We start from the raw sequence: 22,398 nt of genomic DNA, 5'->3' as shown, positions 1-22,398 counted from the left end.
TACAGTAGCTGAGTTAGCAGATATTGAGAATTCAACCCTTGAAGTTGGTCAAGTGACAAGAGAGAAGCTAATGGACTTGCAGAAGAAGGATGCATCGTTAGCTGATTTGTTCTTCTGAAGGAAGGTTTGCTGATGAGGAAGTATAGACCTACAGATATACCAGGAGATGCTGTATGGAGCAAATATCATCAAATTTTGATTCCATATCCATTGGGGAAGCAAGTGGTAGCAGTAGCTCATGAGTCTGGACATATGGGAATCAGGAAGACTGTGGAGAAGATTATGAAATATTTTTTCTGGCCTGGATTTCACAAAGATGTTAGCAGGTTCTGTCGTGAGTGTCATACCTGCCAGATAGCTGGAAAACCAAATGAAACCATCAAGAAAGCCCCCTACAACCTATAGAAGTTAGATGGGAACCCTTTAGCAAAGTGATTATAGATAGGGTTGGACCGCTGCCGAAGACAAAGAAAGGAAATGAGTATTTGTTAACATTAATGTGTCCTGTGACAAGATAATCTGAAAAACTTGTGGAGTTTTTCTCAAAGTTTGATATACCAGAAATAGTACAAAGTGATGGAGGAACCAACTTTACTTCAAAGTTATTCCAGGATGTGATGAATTTGTTAGGAGTGAAACAACAGTTATCCACTGCTTATCATCCAGAGACTCAAGGTGCCTTGGAAAGGTTCCACCAGACATTGAAAAGTATGCTGACAAAGTATTGTTCTGAGTCAGGAAGAGAGTGGGATGTTGGTTTACCATTAATGTTGTTTGAAGTTAGGAGTGCTTATCAAGAAAGTATGGGTTGTTCACCTAATGAAATTATTTTTTGTAGAGTAGTGAGAGGACCGTTGAAGATTCTCGCAGAAAATTGGGAAGAAAATTCAGATAAAATCCAAGGTGAATATGTAAAGAACTTAAGGAAAAGGTTGAAAGAGATTAGAAAATTCTCTTTAGATAATTTGAAATTGAGTCAAGAGAAAATGAAAAGGAGATATGATGCTAAGACTTAGTTAAGAAGTTTTAGTGTTGGTCAACAAGTGTTAGTGTTCTTACCTGTTAAGAGGTTTCCCCTCACTAATAAATTTCAAGGTCCTTACAAGGTAATTGAGAAGTTAAGTGATAGAACTTATTTGATTGAAACAACAGAAAGAAGACGACAAAGGAAGATACATGTGAACCTCTTGAAACTTTATCTCTCGGAAACTAAAACTGAAACTGTGTCAATAACACAAAAAACTTCATCTACAGAAGACGATGATGGCTACAAATTGGGAGCTGAAAGCAAAATTAATAATTCTTCAATTTTGGAAAATTTGGAGGATAAACTGAAACATCTGAGTGTTGAACAAGGTGAAGACTTAAGTGAAGTAATTAGAAGTTTCCCAGAACATTTTTAGATGTACCCAGGCATACTGATCTGACCAAGCATGAGATCAAAGATTCAAGAAGATGGAAAACCATTCAAGCAAAGAGCCTATCACTTATCACCGTATCGTCGAGATGTTTTGAAGAAGGAAGTCGAGTATTTGCTGCAACATGGATTAGCAGAACCCAGTTCAATTCACTTCAGTTCTCCATGTGTGTTAATGAAGAAACCTGATGGTTCATTTAGGATGTGTACTGATTATAGGAAACTGAATTCTATCAGTGTGGCTGACAATTATCCTTTGCCTCTTATAGATCAGTTACTTGATAATATTGGGCAAGCCAAGTTTGTTTCCAAGAGAGATTTATTGAAAGGATATTATCAAATTCCCTCAGATGAGAATGCTAAGTTGCTGTCAGCTTTTATTACTCATTTTGGACTGTATCAGTATACTGTTCTGCCATTTGTCTGATGAATGCACCTACAACATTTCAAGTAGGTGTATACCTGGATGACAGTGATTTACTTTACAACATGGGAAGAACATCTGAAGATTCTGAGGAAAGTTTTCAAGAAACTACAAGAAGCAAGACTAACAGTCAACCTAGAGAAGAGTGAGTTTGGAAAGGCAACTGTGCAGTATCTTGGGTTTGAGTTGGTAAAGGCCTTCTTGCTCCAGTAAATGCTAATGTAGAAGGTATCCGTAAGGCTACCCCACCACCAACTGCCAGGAAACAGCTACAGAGATTTTTAGGCATGGCTGGATTCTATCGTCGTTTCTGCCCAAATTTCTCAGCCGTAGTAGCTCCCTTGATAGACTTAACTAGTCACAAAGCTAAGTTTGTTTGAAGTCCATAGTGTAGAATCCTTTGAGAAGGTAAAAGCCATTTTAACTTCAAGACCAGTACTTCAAGCTCCAGAGTTTAACAAGAAATTTGTGATACAAGTTGATGATTCTGACTGTGGCATTGGAGCTGTTCTACTTCAAGAAAATGAAAATAATATCTACCATCCTGTGTGCTTCATGTCTTCAAAACTGAAAAAACAACAGAAAGTATACTCGACAATCGAGAAGGAAACTTTAGCCTTAATCACAGCATTGAAAAAGTTTGAAGTGTATGTGAGCAGACCTAGGAATGAAGGAATTTTAGTGTTGTCTGATCACAATCATTTATCCAGTGAATGAAAAACCATAATTAAAGACTGCCCAGGTGGTCCTTGTGCTTGCAACAGTATAACTTACGAATGCAGCACATCAGTGGCAAAACCAATGTAGTTGCTGATTATTTATCTTGTTGCGAATTGTTGGATTCAACACCGTGAGAACCAATCTTCTTGGGGGAGGTATATTATATGTTGCTACTTTCATGACGCATATATCCCCTCTTTAACTGTATAAAATGTTATATATAGAGTTTTGCAACATTTTTTCAGATTCCTTAGCTAGCTTAGAATTAGGATGTTTAAAATGTTTGTTCCGATTCTGCATAGCATAATTTAAAAGTATGTAACGTAGAATGTAAAGAAAGAGAGAGATTAGCTTTGTCCGTTCCAAGATAAAGTAGTTTCAGCATCTTTTCATCACCTCTAGATTAAGGGAGCTCGCAGTCTCTGTGTTGTTTTCACAACATGTCAATCATCTTGCTCAAGGAGTCTGTTTCGATTGAGTCGTGTCTTTGTTGAACTAATATGTTCATGACTCGTTTCATAAGCGTACATCTTTGCTGAATGCCACATGTAGATTTCACTATTTTTCTGTAAAGTTACGTCATATTAGAAGCTTCTAGAAAAGATTGCATCATCTTTCGCATGCCCAAAACGTTTTGAGTCCGTCAATCTTTTGAGTTGCCCATACAAGGAGGAGAGCGAGAGCGTTTCATTATAGAATTGGGATTCCTAGCATTCAGATCTTCTCTCTCTCTCTCTCTCTCTCTCTCTCTCTCTCTCTCTCTCTCTCTCGCCATAATTGATATTAAAGTAACATAAAGATTTATACTTAGACATTGCTCACTCGTAACTTTTAGATTTCAGATTTTATATTTCTTAGTTATTTAGTATTATTTAGTGTTTTTTTGTGTGGAATCTGAACAAACATTGTAGAAGTGAGTAACGGCACCTTCTATTTTTGTGAAATATTGTGAATTGTGGTAAAATTGTGAAACAAGCTGGAGCACAAAAGAAATTGGTATACCAAGGTAAAGTGTGTTATATTTTTATTAGTTGCAACTAATAACTAATAGTTTCAAGGGTTTAGAGAACTAATAGTAACAGTGGTTTGGTAAAAAATTTAAACTAATAGTTACAATGGTTTGGGTGAAACAATTTCAATTTTCACACATTGCACATTTTTATGTTTCGTGTTTGTTTTATTTGAAGTGATTTTTTTGTGTGCATTTATTCATTTTTTCTTATTGAAGTGTGTGTTTTTATTTTATATTCTGTGTGATTAATACTTTTTGCAATTTTGGTATTTTCCACATTTTTCTGTGTTTTCATTTGCATTCACAATTTAATTAACCTAGTTATTTTCATTACCTAATCGTTGCACATTTAAATTGAATTTAACACTTGTGAATTAATTTGCATTTACTTAGAATTCTTTTCAAGTTTCATTGTTGTTTAGCACTTGTGAATTAATTTCCAAATTTTAATTATTGCCTAACACTTCTGAATTTTGATTGAATCAATTTTCTTGAATTTTGTGATAAGTTAATTTTGATTTGATTTTACTTAATTGATTCAAGAACTAATTAAAGTTTACTTTGTTTTCAAGTAACAGTAATTTTCCCTGATGTTGTGAATTTCACTTATAATTTTGAGTGTAATAATAAATTTTTGTATATAACATTTTTATGTGTTTCTTTTCACCAGTATTTGTATAATATTGATGTTAGGTAGAAATATAGAGTGGCAATAGATCTGTTTTACTTCAATTTACTTGAAGTGAGTTTGAACCAGGGAAGTACTTTGATTTATGAAATCTGGGAAATACTTAGACTTTTAAAGTTGATGGAGTGATGCCCTTTGATTAATTTAATTACTTACAAGATTACCTCACACCTGTTTTGATGAACTTTGTCAGATTTTCTGCAATACTGGTAAGTTGTTAAGGGATCACTGTTGCCTTTAGAGTATTCAGTCGTTTAGTACCTGTGATGAGGGTTCAGGTGTCTGGCTGTTGTGAGGTAACAATTAATGAATGGTAAGTGTAGTAACCAGATACATGGCACTTCGTTACAATATATATATATATATATATATATATATATATATATATATATATATATATATTTGAGATGTATTATTTTTTCCTTTCTTATTTGTCCCAGATATATTTACAGATAAGTTTTGTAATAAGCATAACAGGCAACAGCATTTATGTATCGGTATATAACTCATTAAATCATATAAGAAATAATTTTGTAATATATTAACAAATTGATGTACATTAATCATATCACCGTCATATTCGGATAATAGTTTTATCTTTTATGATATTGTATTTGAATGGGAAATTGTTTAGAAGTAAAAAAAATATTGCAATTTGTGTATGATAAATTTACATGAATGAGCCATGAAGAAATTGCTGCTGAAAATGCAGATGTGGAATCCGTATCGGCATACAAACTTGGATAGCTGCCCCGTAGTACGGTACCAGATTGCCTTACAAGTTACAACAAGAAGAGGGGAGGCTCATACAAAGGTAGGCAAAACATCATGGACATGTGTAAAGTTTTGTTAAGAACCCTCTGTACCTCTTCTCAGACTGCAACACGCGGAAAAAAGTATGAGAAGAATTACAGAGTAGATAGATATCATAATTCTAAATACTCTTTTCATTAACAAGTAAGAATAGATAGCACATTTACTAGTTGACTTCCCAGTGTTCTTTTGTACCATTATGCAACCTGGAATTATCAGTAGAAACCTTGAAGAGAAATGTAGTATCCTTGCTAATGACTAAAACTATTGTTGCAGAAGTGATAAAATTGTTTACATTTCAGGATCAAAATTTACTGATATTGTACAGTGATTAGTATATAAAAATTGATTACAAATTTGTTCAGTTGATGGTGTATTTTCCAAGTATAATTTTACAATAAATGCGGTTTTCTTTTAGCCAGACAATTTTTACGTTTTATTCATACTTAAGGATGAATCGTTTTTTCGACTGCTAGTCTGCTATACGTGTTATAATCAAAACACAACATGTGAATGTTGTCGTGGTACCAAAATTTTGCTTGACGTCATAGACAGGTGTTTTTTTTAGAGTAACTTCTTTTTAATTCATTGTAAGTAACACCAAATTTTCCATTTATGGTAGCAATATTCTATTTTGGTGAATTATGCTTGGAGATTGGAACTCTGTCGGTAGTAGGCTAACCTACTTTAGGCTTCAGGCTAGGCCAGTTCTTGAGGGGCTTACCTATCATTACACCCTTTATTCCCCACCTTGAATTCTTAGTAGGTATGGTCTTTGCTTGGGACCCAAAATCTGGAACTCTGTAAATGGAAATTATTGGTTATGTAAGGGATAGGGTAAAACACCACGGCAGGGATAGGGTAAAACACCACGGCAGGCCAAACAGGCCACCTACAATCAACGCTTGCCACCCTCCGAAAAAGTACATTATAACGCGTCCTGACACCGGAGATGGGCATCAGTCGCGACTTGTTGTTGGTGAGAAACGGAGCTAAAGACCTCTACTCTCCTTTCGAAGTAAGTATTTTCTCCAAAGTTAGAAATTAAGGCCAAATTTTAAGATTTAAATAGAGGGTACTGAAAACTGTCTCAAACGTAGTGCAAATCTCACCAAAACGCGTTCAACATTTTTACTTACAACTCGAGGTATTTAGAAGATTGACGCCATCTTGATGTTTACGGAGTCGCTTGTGTCAATAAACTAACCATTTCCTGTGATAAATCCGCACACCACTTGTGCCCACAGACGCTGGGGCACTTTTATCACAACAAACGGAAAACTTTTCCTCACCGAGTAAACAACTGTTTTGTAGAAGACGACGACGAAGCGTGCACTTCGATAATTTTTTAAATAAATAGTAAAACATCAATATTTTACATATTTATGATGATTAATTTGAAAATATTCGTTATTGAAAAAGTAACTCAATTCTGACTCAAATTTAAGTAATTATTTTTTGGAATTAGAACGTTCTTTTAAGTCCTGTATTATGACGTCACGACATCTTGACTTTCGTACCTATTGTAAATAATTGCTTTACTCAACTTTCTTGCAGAACAGTTTACCAGTTATTCATGCAGATTATCAGCTCTTCATGTAATTGGTATAATCGTAATGCGCATATATATCTTCATTATTTACTTTTTGGATATATGAAGATGTTTTACTGCCGGATTATCGCCGTAGTGTGACGCAATCTTTTTCGGTTGATGCGCCTCTGTTTTCGCACCATAAGAAATTATGGGGCCGAATTTGCAATGACCAGAAAGTCGTTAAAAGAGGAAAGTTAGCATTGAGGGGCATATGTTTTGATTGAGAAAAATACAAATTTATTCAATAGCTTTTTTGTAAAAAATACTTGATTACAAAAAACTTGATATTGACAACTAAGCAGCATACCTACTATGGGTTTCAGAGACAGTGCAAGCACGTTTTTGGGCAATACCTATTTCTGTAACGAACACTTGTATCAGAACGAGATTTTGTATAGTGCATTACACCCAGTGCCGTAATTTATAAGGGTATCGTGAATCACTAATCGTAAAGAATAACGACACTTGTCCTTGTACCAAGAGACCAAAACTCCATTATGCAGAAATGGATACGAACACGCGTATAAAGCTCCACCTACCCTCTTCCCCCCCCCCTCCACCACCACCCCTTTCCTTGTTTTTTTTTTTTTCTTCGTTCCTTCGCCTCCTTTTCCTCTCTCTTCTCTCTCTCGTCTCTCTCTCTCTCTCTCTCTCTCTCTTCTCTCTCTCTCTTCTCTCTCGGCTGCCATCGTATGTGTTGACCCTCCAAACTGGGTATAAGACTACACACAAAATGTTGAAATTGGTGAAATTAGGCTATGTATTGGAAGTATATATACATAATTATTAAAGCAATTTTATCATTATTGCATTACTATGACAAATAGAATTCATGGAAACTGTTTATAATAATGAAACAGCGTATGTGTGAAGCCTCCACTAATGTGGCAACGATGATTTTGCCATTCTTAGCATGCAAACATTAAAGCATGCAAACATTAAAGGTTACATTTATTTCTGGCATACGGTTATTAAAGAAATTCAAAAATACTAAAATATACACCTGAAATCTATTAAAAGTGCTAGCAAAAAAAAAAAGCAAAAAAAAAAAAAAACATGTATATAATTCACTTCTCCGTAGTCGTTCCTCTATGCACTTATCCATGGTCGTTCCTCTATGGTTTTCGGCAGCCAGATGTACGAAAACGTTAGAAACATTTGATTGTATCTACTTTAGAAATATCTGTAATTTTTCGGGGTAATTTGGTTGCAAAAAAGGGATAATGTACATGAATTAAATTAAAATGTTTAAATAACAAAGTAAATTTAAACTAAATAACGAGTAAAGTAAACAATTTAGGGAATAAAACTTTGCAGTTTCGTCGTCTGCTGTTCGTAACTGTGTTTGTGGCGCGCGCGCTTAGGAACCAGCAACAGTAACGGGTTTAAAGTGCAATGTGGAGTGAACTGAGACCAAAATGTGTATAATAACAATCAAATAAGCACTGTGGAGTTTCAGTTGTGATGGCAGTAAGGATAAAAACCGCCGATTACAAGGTAAGAATGAATTCAGTTCAAACCATAACCCTGGGAATAACAAGTTTCATACTTTCACTAATATAGGCAACAAAATGTTTTATTGTGCTGATTACAACTGAAATCTTGAGTAAGATCAATAAACGTTACATATATACGCTAACATTGTTCAAATGAGTGCTGGGAAGGCTGGGGAAAGATGGTGGCCATCACTGATCAGAACCTTCCATGCAAAACGTAGCCGCCATATTGGATTTCAAAACTGCCTTGAAAACATATTTTACGAAGAGCTCACATGCTTATTTTAGTTCGTATGGGGCTTTCATATATCACATTATGTTGACAAAACTTCAATCTTTTAAATGGTATGCTTAGAGTTGCAATTGTATTCTTGTTTCACCAATTAAATATCGAGTGAATAAGACCCGTCCACCGTGATGAGGGTTGGCCTGCCGTGGTGTTTTACCCTAGACAAGGCATGGCCAGACTGCCCTAGCCACTAGGGTAAAACACCACTGTGCAACCACCTGTATGGTAGCCTGACCACTTTCCCAAAAAATATCTTTAGCACTTCCATTAACCTAAGTTAGATGTCAGTCACATGACAACCTCTATGAAAGCAACACCTCGAGGCCTCTAGCCTACTTTCCTCTCTAAGTAGGGTGAACAACCGCATGGCCTGGATCAACTCAACGACGATCACAGCATGCCACCCTCTGAAAAAGTACTTAGCCTATAACGCATCCTGACACCGGTAGCCTATAATGCGTCCTGATACCGGAGATGGGCATCAGTCGTGACTTCTTGTTGGTGAGAGACGGAGCTAAAGACACCTACTCTCCTTTCGAAGTAAGTATTTTCTCCAAAGTTAGAAATTAGGGCCAAATTTAAGGCATCAAACAGAGGGTAGTGAAAAGGGTGTCCAAAGCAGTGCAAATCTCACCAAAACGCTTTCGAAATTTTTACTTACGCTTAAATACTATTTTTATTGTAGTGTCTTACCGAACAATTATAGAGCCATGATTTCCACGAGCGGCAGGATACTAAATTCAAATTTAGCGCGTCGGCGTCGCCAACACTGGTGGTGATGACGTCATCTCCCTCCACTCGCGGGAGAACCAGGTACAACTGCCCAGGTGAATGCAATTCTTTTCCTGCCGGCGTCCGGTGAACATCGGTGGTCGGTGCGGTTGGATGACTTTGCTTCGCTTTTTTTCTTGTGGATTTGATCTTCGGAATTGGTGAAGTACTCTTTTTTGGCGTTGTTGTTATTTTGCTTCTTATTTAGGCGTTGCCATGTCGGATTCTAGTCCGTCGGGAGTTAGGTTTTGCATCTCAGGATGTAAAACTAGATTATCCAAGTTAGAGTATGATTCTCACACTAAATGTGTTAAGTGTAGGGGACAGGTTTGTTCAGCAGATCGAACATGTAACGAGTGTAGTGATTGGACTGATTCTCAATGGAAGTTTTTTAGTTCATACTCGGAGAAATTAGCTAAAGACAGAATTAGAAAAGCAGCGCTTAGGGAAAGTAGACTTAGCTCTGCTTCGTCTTGCGATGCATCTGTTCCTTCTGTTTCTCCTCAAATTGTTATGTTCTATTTAAAACTACCACCTCCTATTCCTCCTACTAATCCCACTTCTCCGGCTTCCCGTGTAGTTTCTTCCGACACCATTGCCAGTCTGGAATCGAGGTTAGTTCAGAAATTTTCGGTACTAGCGAATACGGTTTTGCAACTTGGTAATTCAGTTAAGACGTTTTTGGAGAAAGCGGCTTCAGGTAAGAGTGTAGTTGAGGGTGCGTCTGTCTGTCCTGACACGTCTCCTAGACAAAGGTCACTGTCCAGCTCCCCCGCACCGGGGAGAAGACCATACCGGAGTCCAACCGGGAGTCGATCGGGATTTGCCCACAGACAGGCGCCTCTCTTGTTGAGCCTGTTGCGCCTCAACAGGGCTCGGTTAAGCGTTGGAAAGGTGTTGCGGTCAGACGCCTTTCGAATGATTCAAGCGATTCGTCTCCGGTCGCGCGGCGCTCTTGGCGAGATTCGCGCGTTTTCGCGTCCCTTAAAGAGGCGTTCAGGCGCCGATTCTTCGCCTCCTCCAGTCAAGCGGTATAAGGAGCCTGAGAGTAGGGTTGCGCTGCGGCCGTTAGCGGCTCGTTCGTCGCCTCAATCTGTGCCTTTTTCGGCTCCATCTACTAGTAGAGATTGTGGTTTTAGCGCTGTAGCTACAGTTTCTAAGGGTGTTTGGTTTTTTTGTTTGTTTTTGTTTTAAGTTCTTTTTTGTTTTTTTGTTTTCTTTTTGGGGTGGTTTGTTGTTTTTTTGTTTTTTTTTTTTCTTTGTTTTTTTTTTTTTTTTTTTTTGTTTTTTTCTTTTTTTTTGTTTTTTTTTAATTTTTTGGTTTTTGTTTGTTTTTTTTTTTTGTTTGTTTTTTTTTTTTTTTTTTTTTTTTTTTTTTTTTTTTTTTTTTTTTTTGTTTAGGGGTTTATTTTTTTTGGGTTTTTTTTTTTTTTTTTTGTTTTTTTTTGCTTTTTTGTCTTGGTTTCTTTAGGCGCTTTTTCGTCTGTTACGCCTGATGCGCCTGTTTCGCCTCGAATTTCGGCGGCTCCGAGCGAGGCGCAAGTATTTTTCCACCTCCTGCTGAACATTTAGGCTCTTCCAAGCCTACGTTAACTGTTTTTGATTCGTCTCTGGCGCCTTTTGCGCAAGCAGGTTAGAGATGTTAACCAACTGGATGAATGAGTCCAAGGGTGGTTCGAAACCTTCAGATCCGGTTGTAGTTCCGTCTACTTCTTCGGCGGTTATCGGAGAAATGAAGAAGAAGTAGAGGAGGAGGATTCACATCACCTCTCGTGTTATTCACGTCTCCTTAGATTTCTTCTGGTATCTTATCCAGATTATTTGAGAAAGCGGCTCCGCGCTCCCCAACTTCGAACTTTTTGATGAGGAGGAAAAACTTCAGACCACCTCTCCTCCCAAAACTTGTTCTATCTAAAGCGGTTAGACATTCGTTGAAAGAGACTGAGAAATGGATGTCTATGAAAAGAGACTTAGGGAAGGCTCTTTTTGCTTACCCTCCCTCTAATGTTGCTTCGTAAGAGGTATAGGTTTTATGTAACTGGGGAAGCTCCTTCTCTGGGAGTTTCTGCCTCCTCCCAGGGAGACTTCTCCAGTTTAATCGACTCCTCTAGAAGATCTGCTTTCGCCGCAGCGAAAGTTTTCTTTACAGCGCCTGAGTTGGACCACGTTGTAAAGAATCAATTTAAACTTTTGGAAGTCTTTAGCTTCCTTGATTGGACTATTGGCGCTTTAGCGGCCAAGATCGAAGACTGTCCTTCTCTTTCTCAGGAGTTAGCGGAGGTTTGGATTGGTGTTCTGTCCTGTGCGGACAAATCCATTAGGATGGATGTGATGAGTTAGCTTCGCTCATCGCCTTTGGTACCCTTAAGAAAAGGCAACTTTGGTGCTCCTTTGCTCTAAAAGGGTTACTTCCCAACAGAAGTCTGCTCTCTTGTTTGCTCCTTTTGTGAAAGATAACCTGTTTCCAGACGATGTAGTGTTGTCAATTTCGTCTGCGCTAGATAAGAAATCTACTTCGGATTTACTGGCACAGTCTACTAAGAGACCTAAAGCTCCTGAGACTGTTCCTGTTCCTTCGGTTTCTCCTCTGGCCCAAGTGCCTTTTCGAGGGAGAAAACCCAAGCGCTTCTTTCGGCCGAAGTCGAATTTGCGACCTCAGTCTAAGGCCTCGGCCAAGGTTAACAAACCTTCCAAATGAAAGCTCGGTTCTTCATGCACCAGTGGGAGCCAGGCTGGTTCTGTTTGGGAGGAATGGGAAAAAACAGAGGAACAGAAGCCTGGGTAGTGCAAGTACTCAAGTTCGGCTATCGTATTCCTCTCGTTTCACCTCCCTCGCTCTCACCTGTGCCAATTCCATTCCAGGCATACTCTCCGGGCTCAGACAAATTTCTGGCGATAGCCGCAGAAGTGGAAGCGCTTGTTCTCAAAGAAGCGATAGAACAGATAGAAGGGGATTTTCCTCCAGGCTTTTACAATCGCCTTTTTGTAGTTCCCAAGTCATCAGGGGGCTGGAGGCCGGTTTTGGATGTGAGCGCCCTGAACTTGCATGTCCAGAAAACAAAATTTCATATGGAGACCACTCGGTCGGTTCTGGAGTCCATCAGACAGGGGGATTGGATGGTCTCTCTGGACATGCAAGACGCTTATTTTCACATTCCGATACATCGCGAATCTCGGAAGTACCTGAGGTTCATGTTCGAAGGCAAGGTGTTTCAGTTTCGGGCGCTTTGCTTCGGACTAGCGACCGCTCCTCAAGTTTTCACCAGGGTTCTATCCCCGATAGGAAGCTGGCTGCACATATTATGAAGTAAGAATCTCCCTCTATCTGGACGATTGGCTTCTCCGGTCGGAATCAGAGAGTCGGTTGCATGAAGGACCTTGGAACAACTCTGGATCTTGCCAGAAAGTTAGGAATTCTGGTCAACAAACAGAAGTCCCAGTTGGTTCCATCTCAGAGCATCCTTTATTTTGGGGATGATTCTGAATGCTCAAGTTTTTCCGGGCTTTCTGTCCCCGAAGAGGGTTCAAGGCTGTCTGGGGACAGTTTCAGGAGTTCTTGGACAAAAAGGTAAGTTTTGCCAATCAGTGGATGAGGCTCCTGGGCAAATTTGACGTCAGTGGAGAAATTTGTGACGTTGGGAAGACTGCACATGAGACCTCTGCAGTTTTTCCTGAGAGCCTCTTGGTGCAGGAAGACACAACCAGACTCGATTACCTTTCCTGTCACAGATCAAATAAAGAGGACCTAAGGTGGTGGCTCTCTCAGCAAGGTTGGAAGAAGGGTTAGATTTACGACCCATCCTCCCGAACCTACAGTTCTTTTCCGACGCATCGGACACAGGTTGGGGAGCCCTACTGGGAAATCAACGGACTTCAGGAGCTTGGTCGGAGAAGGAGAAGAAAGTTCCACATAAATGTAAAGGAACTGTTAGCAATTTTCTTGGGGGGCTCAGACAGTTTCGGAGCTTAGTAGAAGGTCGAGTAGTGGCAGTGCATTCCGACAACTCCACGGCTCTCTCGTACGTGCGGAAACAGGGGGGGACTCAGTCTTTCTCTCTGTACGAAGTAGCCAAGGATCTCCTCCTGTGGTCAAACGAAGCGAAGGTTCAGCTAGTCCCGAGATTTGTTCCGGGAAAGATGAACGTCCTGGCGGACGAGTTTAAGTCGTCAAACAGCAAGTGTTACCTCTGGAGTGGACTTTGGACAACAAGATTTTGTCAGAAACTTTGGCGCCTTTGGGGACGACCGTCAATAGAACCTGTTCGCGACATCAAGGAACAACCGTCTTCCTCTCTTTTGTTCTCCAGTCCCAGATCCTCTAGCTTGGTCGGTGGAGCGCAATGCTGTTGGATTGGTCGGGTCTGGAAGCTTATGCATTCCTCCGTTCGGTCTAATAAGAGAGGTGCTGAACAAGTTCATTTCGCACAGCAATGTAACACTAACGTTAATCGCTCCCTTTTGGCCCAGGAAAGAGTGGTTCCCGGACCTTCTCCAGTTGTTAGGTAGACTTCCCCAGACTTCTTCCTCCAGAGAAGTGGCTTCTCAAAACAACCTCACTTCAAGAGGTTCCACCAAAACTTGTCTGCTCTAGCTCTGACAGGGTTCAGACTGTCCGGAATCTTGTCAGAGCGAAAGGATTTTCAAGAAGAGCTGCAGAACGTATCGCTCGTTGTAGGAGAGAGTCTTCTAACAAACTCTATCAAGGGAAGTGTAGAAGTGCTAAAGTCTCTACTTCTGCGACCTCTTTAACAGAAATAGCAGATTTTCTTCTATTTCTTAGGAACTCTAAGAAACTGGCTCCTTCGACGATCAGAGGATATAGAGCCATGCTCTCTTCGGTTTTTCGACATCGAGGTTTGGATATTTCCTCCAATTCAGATCTGTCGGACCTCATTTGAAGTCGGCTTCACTCAGGAACTTGACTAAGAAGGCACTTTTTCTTATTGCACTAGCTTCTGCTAAGCGTGTCAGCGAATTGCACGCTATAGACAAAAGAGTCGGTTTCTCTCAAGGTAATGCTGTATTTTCGGTATCTTTGACCTTTCTAGCCAAAAATGAGAATCCTTCTAATCCTTGGCCGAGGAGTGTGTAAAGAACTTATCTGATTTGTTGGACATGAGGAGGAAGAAAGGCTCTTATGTCCAGTCAGGGCTATTAAGCAGTATCTGTTTGCCACTAAGGGTATTAGAGGACAATCTTCTAAGCTCTGGACCTCGGTTCAAAATCCCTCTCGTCCTCTTTCTAAGAATGCTATATCGTTCTTTATTAGAGAGCTTATCAGGGAAGCTCACTCGCAGTCCGAGAACGACAATCTTTCCGTTCTGAGAGTTAAAGCTCACGAGGTTAGAGCAGTGGGCAACTTCTTTAGCATTCAGAAAGAATTTATCTTTAGCTTCGATTCTTCAGAGCACGTTCTGGAGATCGAATTCGGTTTTTGCGAGTCATTATCTCAAAGAGATAGAAACGGTTTTCGAGAATTGTAAAACGTTAGGTCCAGTGGCGGTTTCTGGCATGGTGTTGGGAGAAACGGCACAGGGGTCGTCACCTCTATGCTAACTTTTCACCTTGAATAGGTTGTCGAGTTCAAGGGAAGCTGGGGGTACTGAGTACCTGGGATACTCACCAGTCTGTTAGGTCAGATTTTACAATGGTTGGGTATATATGTTTTTAAATCTGGTGTTGGTGACAAATGTTTGTATGATTGAATTTCTGGTCTTAGCCCAGGGCAAGGGCAATCTTTGTTGTTACTATCCCTCCGTCAGTCAGCCTTGACTTGCTTGAACTACGGAAGGATTCCACTCCTGTAGAGGCTAACTTTGGTCAAATTCCAATTCCTCTACAATAGTAAGAAGAGCACCGACCAGAGGCAGTAACAGTCTGCTGTAGCTCTCTTACAAGGTAAGGTACAACAGACACCTTGAGTGTTTACTGGTATTGCAATAAATGTAACCATTTGAAAATACTAGTGGTCCACTGAATCCCACCTTCCCATAAATGTGTAATCAGCTCTATAATTGTTTGGTAAGACACTACAATAAAAATGAAATTTTCATTATTAAAATGAAGTTTTATTGTATACTTACCGAACAATTATGATTATACCCACCCTCCTCCCCTTAGGTGGACGGACGGGCAGAAAGAATTGGATCACCTGGGCGGGTTGTACCTGGTTCTCCCGCGAGTGGAGGGAGATGACATCATCACCACCAGTGTTGGCGACGCCGACGCGCTAAATTTGAATTTAGTATCCTGCCGCTCGTGGAAATCACGGCTCTATAATTGTTCGGTAAGTATACAATAAAACTTCATTTTAATAATGAAAATTTCATTTCAGAAGATTGACGCCATCTCGATGTTTACAGAGTCGCTTGTGTCAACAAACTTCCCATTTCCTGTGATAAATCCGCACACCACTTTTACCCACAGACGCTGGGGCACTTTCATCACAACAATTGGAACAACGTTTTTAAGGAAACTACTGTTTTGGTAGAAGACAACGACGAAGCGTGCACTAAGATAATTATTTAAATAAATAGTAAAACATCAATATTTTACATATTTATAATGATTAATTTGAAATTAGGGTAAAAAACCGCATGGTACAAAGTGGACCATGTACGATCAATGTGTACAACCCCAAAAAAAGTACATTATAACGCGTCCTGACATCGGAGATGGGCATCAGACGCGACTTGTTGTCGGTGAGAAACGGAGCTAAAGACCTCTACTCCGGTGTCAGGATGCGTTATGATATACTTTTCTTGGGGTTGTACACATTGATCGTACATGGTCCACCCCTGTACCATGTGATTTTTTACCCTATTCGTTATTGAAAAAGTAACTCGATTCTGACTCAAATTTAAGTAGTAATTATTTTTCGGAATTAGAACGTTTTTTTAGGTCCTGTATTATGACGTCACGACATCTTGACTTTCGTACCTATTGTAAATGAATTGCTATACAGTACTCAACTTTCTTGCAGAACAGTTTACCAGTTATTCGTGCAGATTGTTATCAGCTATTCATGTAATTGTTATAATCGTAATGCGCATATATATCTTTATTATTTACTTTTTGGATATATGAAGATTGTTTTATTGCTGGATTACTGCCGTAGTGTGACGCAGTCGCTTCTGGTCCATGGGCCTCTTGTCTGTTTTCGCACCATAAGAAATTAATGGGGCTGAATTTGCAATGACCTGAAAGTCGTTAAAAGAGGAAAGTTAGCATTGAGGAGCATATGTTTTGATTGAGAAAAATACAAATTTATACAATAGCTAGCTTGTAAAAAATACTTGATTACAAAAAACTTGATTGACAACTAAGCAGCATACTTACTATGGGTTTCAGAGACAGTGCAAGCACGTTTTTTGGCAATATTTCTGTAACGAACACTCGTATCAGAACGAGATTTTGCTATAGAGCATTACACCCAGTGCCGTAATTTATGAGGGTATCGTGAATCACTAATCATAAAGAATAACGACACTTGTCCGTGTACCAAGAGACAAAAACTCCACTGTCCAGAAATGGATACGAACACAGCAGTAAAAAGCTCCACCTACCCTCTCCCCCCACCTCCAATGCCACCCCTGTCCTTCTTCCTTCCTTCACCTTCCCTTCTCTCTCTCTCTGTTGCCAATTGGTATGTGTTCACCCTTACACAAAACATGGAAGTTGGTGAAATTAGCTTATGTATTGGAAGTATATATACATATATATTAAAGCAATTTTACTATTACGTATTGCATTACTATGACAAGTAGAATTCATGGAAACAGTTTATGATAATGCATCGGCGTATGTGTGAAGCTCCACTAATATGGCAACGATGATTTTGCCATTCTTAGTATGCAAACATTAAAGGTTACATTTATTTCTGGCATACAGTTTAAAATAAAAATACTAATAAAGACTTAAATCAATGAAAAGTGCCAGCAAAAAAATTATAAGGCGGTCCCCGGGTTACGACGGTTCCGGCTTACGACGTTCCGAGGTTACGACGCTTTTTCTTAAATATTCAATGGAAAAATCCGTCCTGGGTTACGATGCTTGTTCCGAGGTTACGACGCTGACGCTTCCGACGCTCCGAGTTAACGACGCTTTTAAAAAACGCATACTATGATAAAAATCCTTTATAGTTTAGCACAGTATATTAATAAAAATAAGTTTCTGGTTAGATTACAACAAAAATTTTGAGATTATGATGATTTTCGACACTTTTGATGTTGTATTTTTCTATGTTTTTTAGTGACGCCTCATATGCGGAACTAGTTTCCGAGCGAATGAATACATACTAGTTACATATAACAGTCCAAAAGCGCAAATAATGAAAAAATCATTGCTTGTTTCCAGTAATAATAACAAAACGAAGTTTCTGGTTAGATTACAACGCAAATTCCAAGTATCCAAAGAGAGACATTATCCAGTAATTTGATCAGAGAGAGAGAGAGAGAGAGAGAGAGAGAGAGAGAGAGAGAGAGAGAGAGAGAGAGAGAGAGAGGCGTCTCCGACGCTCCGAGTTAAGGACAGAGAAGTGTTCGTTTCGTTAAACGGCCTCTGACTCATGCCAGTAAATGTTTTGTTGATACTAATAATATAAGCCTATTTAAAGATACGTTTAGTACTTTAATTAGTCTATATGATACGTAAATAGTAATCAACTGTTCTTGTAGCCCTCAATATTTGGCAAAATCGAAGTATCCAAAGAGAGACATTATCCAGTACGTAATTTGATCAGAGAGAGAGAGAGAGAGAGAGAGAGAGAGAGAGAGAGAGAGAGAGAGAGAGAGAGACGCTTTGGCAACAATGGTCTCGGGGGGTTTTATAGCTTCCTTCTGCTTGATGATCGTGGATATTGTAGAAGGATTTCGACCATACTCGTTTGCCAAATCGACGATACGAACGCCACGTTCATGCTTTGCTATAATTTCATGTTTTGCTTCCATCGAAATCATTTTCTTGGGTTTTTTCTTATCACCTGCTTTGTCTTTAGCTTTGAGACCCATGGTTAATAATAAAATAGACAAAATAACACGAAAAATAGGCGCAAATACAACGAACTAAACAACGACGTGTTAACATGCAGCACCAACAAACAAACAGACTGAACGCCATTTATCGGTCGCCTATACAACTAACACTCATCGCAAAATCGTATCTCAAATATTTCGTTGTATATCAAAGCTTGTATTTTCGCAAATTTTCTGTTATATCTCAAAACATTCGTATATTAGGGCAATCGTATGTCAAGTTTCCAATGTAATTTGATCAGAGAGAGAGAGAGAGAGAGAGAGAGAGAGACGCTTTGGCAACAATGGTCTCGGGGATTGACGTAACGTTTATTTTCTGAACAGATAGGACAGAGAAGTGTTCGTTTCATTAAACGGCCTCTGACTCATGGCAGGAAATGTAATTTGATCAGAGAGAGAGAGAGAGAGAGAGAGAGAGAGAGGAGAGATGAGAGAGAGACGCTTTGGCAACAATGGTCTCGGGGATTGACGTAACGTTTATTTTTCTGAACAGATAGGACAGAGAAGTGTTCGTTTCATTAAACGGCCTCTGGACTCATGGCAGGAAATGTTTTGTTGATACTAATATATAAGCCACCCCCCCCCTATTTAAAGATACATTTACTTTAATTAGTCTATATGATACGTAAATAGTAATCAGCTGTTCTTGTAGCCCTCAAGATTTTGCAAAATCACTCCAGGTTGTACATAAAACTTCAAGAATGTAGTGTCACCAGAGGATTACAATAGTTTTTACCTTCAAGAACCAGCATTCTTTTATGAAAATAACTCCAGGTTGTACATAAAACTACAGGAAACGACATGTAGTGTAACCAAAGGATTACAAGTAAGGTTTTTATAACTTTTTATTAGTTTAAGACATATTTCGAAGCGTCGTTCCGGCTTACGACGATTTTCGGCTTACGACGCGTCTCAAGAACGGAACCCCCGTCGTAACCCGGGGACTGCCTGTATATATATATAATCCACTAATTGTCGTCTGCTGCGCGATGGTTTTCGGCAGCCAGATGTACATCAAGGTTAGAGACATTGGATTGTATCTACTTTAGAAATATCTGTAATTTTTCGGGGTCATTTGTTTGCAAAAAAGGGATAATAGACATGAATTAAATAAAGTATTGGTATTGGTGTACGTATCAGCTAGTTTTTATGATATCAGTATCGGTGAATTTCTGGCCAATACCAGCTGATACTTTTATCATTAGTATAGGAATTTAAGAGCCTTCTAGGATTCCTAAAATGTACAGGCAGTCCCCGGTTTACGACGAGGTTCTGTTCTTGAGACGGGTCGTAAGCTGGAACATCATTGAAAATTATAAAAAAAACATAAGAAAACCTTACTTTAATGCTTTGGTTATGATGTTCTGAGGTTACGACACTTTTCAATTATGTTCATCAGAAATTATTTCCAGGTTTACGGCACGTTCCAGGGTTACGGAGCTTACGACGCTGATCTGATGGAAGAAACATGACTCCAAAAATGCAATAAAAACGCATTTACATAGTTTTTAATACACTCAAAGCATTAAAAGTAAGGTTTTCTTAGGATTTTGACAGATTTGGCTTACAACTCATCTCAAGAACAGAACCCTTGTTGTAACCCGGGGACTGCCTGTATTTAACAATTTATTACTATTGTAATTCTAATTTTAATTAACTTTGTTTGTGTCAGTCTCTCACAGCAATGAGTCATCACCATTCTGTTGGAGTTGGGTATTATTTTAATATGTGCAGTACAGGTATGGTGTAAGTGAATGGTGCAATGAGTTACTGTACTGCTACTGCTGCAGCTTGGAATTAGACATGTCCAATTTATATAACCTTGTTATATGACCTTTCAACTTTTGAACCTTTAATATACGATAACCGGAGAACAAGAATAATTTTAGTAACAATATATATTCTCCTAAATAACAGTATTATAGAGGTAACAGGTATCGGTATCAGCCAAAAATTGGGTATCGGTGCATCCCTAGTAATTAGGGATTTTGACGGAGCGACACGGCTGAGCCCAGAAAAACACTTTTCATTGATTTAAGTCCATATTACTATTTTAACTTTTTTAATTGTTAATAATTATGGCTGAAATAAATGTAACCTTTAATGATTGCATGCTAGGAATGGCAAATGGAAATATCATTGCCAATTTAGCAGAGCAAGTACAAAATTATAAGGTGAGTCAACTCAGGATACAGTCTGGAAGCCAACAGGATAAGGCAGCATTTTTCCTACAAGTTTATTATGCCAACGTTTCACGACAGATGCTTTCGTCACATTTTCAAGGCTGCAGTGATTTAAAAAACCATCTTACAAAAGGCCCATTTAAACATCGATACATCGACAAATTGTAAGACATTAAAAACAGGGGGAACAGGAACAAGACATAACATAAACAGAAGTAATAAGACTGAAAACATAAAGGGACGGGCCTCAAGTTTACTCAAGACCCAACAAGAGCGAGAAAGGACAAGAGAAGGAAAACAGTAACAGAAGGTTAAGTAATAAACATTTGGACAGGGGTTGTTTGTCTATTGTGTTGGGACCGTCTTCTTTATAATATAATAGATAGATTATAGTACACTTATTGAGGTCATTTTCATTTTGGGTTTTTCTTGCTATAGAAAATTTTTTATAATTAATGACATTTTGCACATTTTTACTCAATTTCTTATATATCTACCATATGTGAATCTGTTATTGTTTTCCTTTTCTCGCTCTTGCTGGATCTTGAGTAAACTTATGTTTTTAGTCTTATTAAAAGCAAACTACTTCCACACTATCGTGGGAGATGTTCTAACGGCAGGACTCCCAGATTCTTTAGTAATAGGAATGACAAATCTTAGACCAGTTCTCTTGTTAATGGGGAAGCAAAACTCAAGCCAGTGTCAGGGAGAAAATCACAGGTGTTTCCCTCACTCCTCCTCCACATCTTTGTCAAGTGCTTCCCATCCATCTCCTTTCTCCTTAAAGAGAAGTTGTAGTATAAGGCCTTTCGGAAGAAGTCCCACAAGACTGAATGAATGGCCTTCCCAGACTCTTGTAGCTAGTGGTCATAGGGGCCATAAGTATGGCTGGCACAGGTCTTACTGAGGTTTGCTTCCAGCTCTTCTAACTGTATTTTGCCTTAAACACACCTTGTTGAGTTATTGCCACCCTTTTGTTCAGTGCATTCACATTCCCTGGACTGTACACAAAGTTGGGGTTTGCATACAAAAGTCTCTGCTAAATACATTCCTGCACCATGATGTTCAGTATGGCTGCAGTCAGGCTGCTTCCTGCCCAGGCTGTGGTTTGCCTTTGGCCCCAGGGTTATGTTTGAATGACAGTGCATGCACCCATCGCCCTATACCCTCTACTAGTTCAGGTGTCACTTAATATAGGGAGTTGCATACTGCTGTTGACTGCAGCATGTAACTCCTTTCTGGATAGGTACTGGTCTTCATGACCTGGGCACATCGACTGATTATGTACTATTTTCCTATGAGTGGGCATAGTAACAACTTTGTATAACCAAGAAAGTACCATCACTTTGCAGCAGGTCTGTTTACCAGTTCAAATCCCTAGGATTTAGGCTGATGAACAACACTGGTATACACTAGTGTCCACACTGCTTTCATCTTGGACTATTTGAGAGGTATTTGATTGCTGCATTATCTGCTCACTTTGTTCTGACATTCTCAGATCCATAGTAACTTTAGAACAGAGATCACTTGCCCACCTTTTGTTCTAACCTAGGAATGGTGAGAACTGGGAGAGTTGGGTCTGTTTCCCAAGCAACAGAAAGAGCACTTAGGTATTCTTTCTTGTTAACCACCTGTTGTGTTTTAGGACGTTCTTTTATAGCTGAAGTGCTCCTCCTTCCCAGGTTTCTCATTATTGAGTAGGGAGATCAGGGAGGCTCTGGCATGATTGCTTGATGACAGGAACCTCCTTGGAAGAGTTCCCCTGAACTCTCCACCTACTGAAATGTATTTGCTCACAGCTGCATTGGTGGAGGGCTTATTCATGTCAGTTGTATGCACGTCACCTTTTCTGAGTACATATATAGCCTTTCACTTCCAAGACTGATGAATCATTACAGTTGTTAAGTGATATGTGTATCCACAATGACTTACATCAACAAGCAGAGGGAAAGGACAGTT

The 22,398-nt window shown here is 39.2% G+C and overlaps 2 protein-coding genes across 5 annotated transcripts in view; both read left to right on the top strand.

Moving 5' to 3' along the window:
• Positions 1-22,398, top strand: part of LOC135197874 (uncharacterized) — a 143,736-nt gene that overhangs the window by 34,784 nt on the left and 86,554 nt on the right. The window lies entirely within an intron of this gene.
• The window catches only part of LOC135197873 (protein SDA1 homolog), a 34,808-nt gene continuing 17,424 nt past the window's right edge, over positions 5,015-22,398 (top strand). Inside the window, exon 1 of one of the 4 annotated variants that reach the window (XM_064225070.1) lies at positions 5,015-5,075. The gene's annotated coding sequence lies outside the window, so the exon portion shown is untranslated. The other 3 variants (XM_064225069.1, XM_064225072.1, XM_064225068.1) reach the window with 3 other exon arrangements.

The sequence above is a fragment of the Macrobrachium nipponense genome, chromosome 21 (assembly GCF_015104395.2).
Source record: "Macrobrachium nipponense isolate FS-2020 chromosome 21, ASM1510439v2, whole genome shotgun sequence".
NCBI lineage: Eukaryota > Metazoa > Arthropoda > Malacostraca > Decapoda > Palaemonidae > Macrobrachium > Macrobrachium nipponense.
This window is presented reverse-complemented; position numbering and strand designations above follow the sequence as displayed.